This window comes from Fundulus heteroclitus, unplaced genomic scaffold (genome assembly GCF_011125445.2).
Source record: "Fundulus heteroclitus isolate FHET01 unplaced genomic scaffold, MU-UCD_Fhet_4.1 scaffold_249, whole genome shotgun sequence".
Taxonomy (NCBI): domain Eukaryota; kingdom Metazoa; phylum Chordata; class Actinopteri; order Cyprinodontiformes; family Fundulidae; genus Fundulus; species Fundulus heteroclitus.
Genome location: NW_023396660.1, coordinates 177263 through 183262, shown reverse-complemented (window position 1 = coordinate 183262; position 6000 = coordinate 177263).

Genomic DNA, 6000 nt, shown 5'->3' with positions numbered 1-6000 from the left:
TTCCAAATCTTTCTGACAAAAATTACATACATCAACATCAAATTTAAATCTTAAGTTTAGGAACTCTGCACAGGGATAAATATTATTTATAGTTTTTAAAATGAACTTCTTTCATCTTGGGTAACACAGGAAATGAGAAAAATCTGGTTCTAATCTTAATCACATCCATCTCTGAAAATTCGTTTAAAGATAAATTCTTTTTAACTGGGAGAGGGAAAATTTCGTTGTTTATATGTTCTCTCATCATTTTGTTACTGAATTTGAGATCTGTGAAATCGTATTTACCTATAAGAAGAGAGGGAAAGATCGGAGTTACATCAGAATATTGAATCATTCCTTTGACCAAGTTTATCATGGTTGCTGGAATTGCCTTGATCACAGATAGAAACTGTCTCTGTGGGCAATCTAAATGATATTTTCTTTTAAATTCTGTGTAATCTAGAATATTACCTCTTGTATCCATTAGATGTACTATGGCCCAAATTCCTTTTTCATCCCAGTCCTTGTAGTATAGAGATTTTCTCTTATATAGAATATATTTGTTGTTCCAAATAATCATATTATGTGGTGTAAAGTTGTGCTTGTATAGCATTTTCCAATACTTAAGAACTTGTGTGTGGTAGTCTGATAATTTAATTGGTAATTTTGCAGGATCAAAGTCACATTTTAAGAGAAATTTTATTCCACCAATTTTTTTAAATAGTTGTGATGGGAAACTAAACCATAAACTTTTTTCATTCTTAATAAAAGTCTGCAGCCATTTTAATTTTATTACGGCATTCATTACTTCAAAATCAATAATGTTTAATCCTCCTTTTTCAACAGATTTTACTATGTCGTTCTTTCTGATCAGATGTTGTTTATTATTCCAAATGAAATTGTAATGAATTTGATTAATTTTTTTTATTGTAGAATTTGATATATTTAAGGAATATGCCGGATAAACTAATCTGGCTATTCCTTCCATTTTTGTCAACAATATTCTACCAAAAATTGAAATGTTCCTTTGGAGCCAGCTGTTAAATATTTGTTGATTTTTTTGTAGGATGGGTTGAATATTTATTTTTTCATTTTCAGTGTGGTCCTTGTTAATCATTAAACCTAAATATTTTACTTCATTTTTTGCTTTGATATTATGAATTAAAGTGGATTGATTATTTTGAATAGTTAAAATTTCACATTTTTCCATGTTAAGCTTTAAGCCTGAAGCTTTTGAGAAGAACGAAACTGCTTCTAAAGCCTCAGGTATTTGGTCAGCATTTTTTAAAAACAATGCTGTATCATCTGCTAACTGTGTGATAACAATTTTTGTACCGAGGAAATTTAGTGGACTTATCTTGCTGAGAGTGACAGCAAGTTATGGATGTATTATTAGCGAGTTTTGATAAACAAGTAAAGCACTAAAAAGACTCTAAACATACAGCTGGAACAGGACTGATCAAGGAAGGCTTTCCTCCCTGGTAGTGAGCTCCATTGACACTGAGAGACTTTTAAATCTGAAGAACTTTTAAAATGACCGATATTTTTGTTCAGAAAGAGCTCCGCATGGACTTCATTTATAAGTAGAGGTAAGACAGCGATAATTATAATTAAATGTGTGTAATGTGGGTTATAGTTTTTAAATGTGTTACAAATGCAGAAATCCATCAGAACTCATAAACTGTTACCAATCAGATGACAAATAATTTAGTTTTATTTTTTTCATCAAAGTATCAATATTTTTCCATGTCTCTTGGTGAATTTATTTGGCCCAATCAGTCTCCTTCAGCACTTTGCAATGAATCTACTCTGTAGAGTGTATATTTTTGTAAATCTGACTCTGGTGACGTCAGTGCTTCACCAGCTATGAACCCTACCGCACGTCACTGGCTGGCAGGGGAAGGAGCCAAGATGGCGGCTAGCGTTTAGACCACAGACATATATACGTAGACGCGTCATAGGGCGCAGGTTCGCACGTCAACGTCACCCCCATATTGTATGTGGCAGAAAAAAGTTGAGTTCTGTTATTGTGAACGTGGATCAGAGAAGATGCCTCATTCTTGTGCTGCAATAAATACACACACACACACACACACACATATATATATATATATATATATATATATATATATATATATATATATATATATATATATATTTGTGTGTGTATGTGTTATGAATATAAGGGTCAATTTGTTAAATCTAAACATTGTGGTCTTCATTATTTCATAAAAGCGTGTCACATGTGAACCTTTAGGAACAGACTGTTGGGTGAGTATTAAAGAGGTAAAATTAATAATATGAGGAAAAAAAGTCATAGGTCAATAAAGTAAAACTAAACAAACAAACACAAAAGTGATAATGTTATGATAAAAACATCATATTATGAGAATTAAGGGGGAACATTTCCAGAATAATCACAGTTTGCAGAATTATTTCACTCCTGGAGTAATAGGGCCAGGTTAGATTATTTTAAATATTTTTATTCTTTAGGAGAATAAATTCAGGAGAATGAAGCTAACGGGATACGAAAATAAACTTCTAATATTACAAAAAAATACTACGAATACAAAGTATATTCAGAGATTAAAGTCCCTCTGATACTGTTTAAGTGACTGAGTAACTGCAGATTTGCCACATTTAAGATGGCGGACGCTCTGACGCATCGCAGCATAGGCAGAACCCGCCCAATGACGCGTCTACTCTTATATTATGTCTATGGTTTAGACTCTGTTCGGAACTTTCCTCCAACTTTACTCTTCTCCCGTCGGAACAGATACAGTTGTAATGTCTTCAACTTCAACAACAAAACGCAAAACCGAAGGTCATCTGGTACTTACTCCTACAAAGTCAACATCTACCAAGAAAGGTAAAATGGAGCAAGCCGCAGCAGAGAACGTGATAGCGGTGCTAAAGCTGGCTATTGAGGAGCAAGGAACGTCTATTGGAAAATCTATCGATGACTTGAAGTCTTCTATTAATTTTCTCTCCGCTGACATACAAGATATTAAAAGCACGCTGCAAACCACGGTCAGCCGGGTCAGCAAAGCTGAGGAAAAAATTGGCGCTGTCATCATAAGGGCAGGGAACAGTCGGAGAATAACAGCACACGACTACATCAAGTTGTTTCCACGAGCGACACGTCACACGCCACCGCTTTATTTACTTCACACAACAACATTGCGCATGGTCCACAATTTATAGTCACACCCATTAATGACGTCACTGAAGAGCACTCATTAGAATACACATGACAACACATTGGAAAACAAAGTGCTGGAGCTTGCACGCGAGAAAAAGCGGTGGAATCTGCGACTCCGTGGCATGCCCGAAGAAGGGACGGAGGATGTTCGGCTCAAAGTGGTGGAGGTGTGTCAGAATATAATTCCAAACTACAAAGAGAAGCTTCTGGAGGTGATTGATTCAGTGCATCGGCTAGGCAAAAAACATCCAACCAAACCACATCCTCGAGATATAATCATCCAATTTTCTATGAAGCATTTCCGCAACATGATCTGGAAAATGGCAAAAAACTCTGGCTACCTGAAGCAAAGAAATCTCCTGTTCAAAGAAGACCTCTCTGTGGAAGACCAGGAGAAGCGCAGCCGGCTGTGGAGCAATAATCCAACAAGCCCGCAAGGATAAGAAGATCGCATACTTTGTAGGAGGACGAGCCTTTGTGGATGGCAAGGAAATTGAATAACTGTTTCGTCGGATTCCATTCAACTTATTATGGAGGAAAAGTTCTATGTTCCCAGTTAAATTCAACTAAAAACTCAGACTTTTATCTTGTTTATTTTTTTTGTTCTTCTTTAATATGTTAAAGTTCTTCTCAATTAATGCTCGAGGACTGAGGGATATCACTAAAAGAAAAGCTTTATTTCTGTTCGCAAAAAATTGTTGTGCTGATTTTTGTTTATTTCAAGAGACTCATTCCATTGAAAGTGACTATAAACTCTGGAAAACTCAGTGGGGAGAAGATGTGTGGATGGCCCATGGAACTCACCGTGCAGCAGGTACATTAACTTTAAAGCACAAATTCAATAGCAGCATCATCTCGACCGAAGCCGACCCAGCTGGACACTATATTCTCACAGTTATTAAGTGTGATAATGTTTTCTTTCTTATTGGTAACATTTATGGTTACAACAACACCAAGGAAAATGTCAGGTTGCTTGAAACTTTAAATTCCAGTATTGATGCTTTGATTAAAAAATTTAATGATATTAGGATAATTTTAGGAGGAGATTTCAACATTACTGTGAATGATGAGGTTGACCGATGGCCTGGCAAGCAAAAAATAAATTCTCAGATTGTTGACTTTATGAATGAGCGAAGTTTAATAGATATTTGGAGGGTAATTAATCCAAACACAAAAAACTTCACATGGAAAAATAAAGCTGGTTCTCAACACTCAAGAATAGATTTTTGGTTAATATCTGACTCCTTTCAACTCTCTAATTGCAAAGCTGAGATTATTCAAGCACCCCTTACAGATCATAAAGGCATTTTACTAGAGGTTTGTATTTCCCCTGATAAAACTACTAAAAGGTACCCTGCATATTGGAAAATGAATAACTCCCTTCTTAATGACAAATCTGTTTATTTAACAATTAAAAACAAAATTGCAGAGCTCTTAAAACTAGCACAATCTGAAAATAACTATGGACGTTACTGGGAGCTTTTAAAATATGAGTTAAGAAAGATCTTAAGTAAAGCTGGGGCAAGTAGAATAAAAAATAGCATAAAGGAGGAAACCTCCCTGATCTCTGAGTTGATATCTTTATCGTCTATTCTTCCTGAAAATCTATCTGAACCACAAAGAGCCAAATTACAAAGCCTTCAGCTTAAACTTGACCAAATTTACATTAAAAAAGCAAAAGGAGCTTTTATACGTTCACGGGCCAAATGGTTAGAAGAGGGAGAACAAAACTCTAGCTACTTCTTCAAACTTGAAAAGCAAAGACAAACAAGAAATGGTATTACTAAACTTAATTCAAATGGCACAGTAATTGATAATCCTAAAATGATTGCCAGTATTTGTGAAACTTTTTATAAATCATTGTATGAGTCTAGACATTCTCCTGAGGAACATGACCATTTCTTTAATTCCTTAAATGGCATAGGAACAATTGGTGACCAAAACAAAATATTATGTGACTCTCCAATCATGCCTAATGAAATTAAAGAAGCTATCAATAGTCTCAAATCTAATAAATCTCCTGGTACAGATGGGCTTACATCAGAACTTTATAAAATGTTCTCAGAAGAACTCACTCCATTTCTACATTCTGTATTTATTGAAAGCATTCATAATGAAAGACTCCCCCCATCACTAACTCAAAGTTTAATTACTCTAATCCCAAAACCTCAAAAGGATACACTAATTTTGGATAATTGGCGTCCTATTTCTTTACTTAACAATGATTACAAAATCTTAGCCAGTTGTTTGGCAAAAAGAATTAAAACAGTTCTTAGTGATATTATAGAAGAATCTCAGAACGGCTTTATGGCTGGAAGACATATTATTGATAATATAAGATTGGTTCTTGATGTCTTAGATTATCCAGAAATGGTTTCAGATAACAGCTTTATTTTATTTTTAGATTTTCAAAAGGCCTTTGACTCAATAGAACATGAGTTTATCTTCAAAGCCCTCAGCTTATTTGGCTTTGGAGACAATTTTCAACAATCAATTCGCACTCTCTATACTTTTGGAAATAGCTCAATAAAATTACCTCATGGAACTACCAAGAGATTTAAAATAGAATGTGGAATTCGTCAGGGTTGCCCTGTATCACCTCTTTTGTTTCTTCTCCCTATGCAAATTTTAGCTACTTTTATTAAAAACAGTGATCTCAAAGGCATCCAAGTTGCAGGAAAAACTATACTCTTAAGTCACTTGGCTGATGATACAACTTTATTCTTTCAAGATAAGGGTCAAATTGATATTGCACTTAAACTTTTAAATACCTTTTCTGTAGCCTCTGGTCTTAAACTTAACTTATCTAAATGTGAACT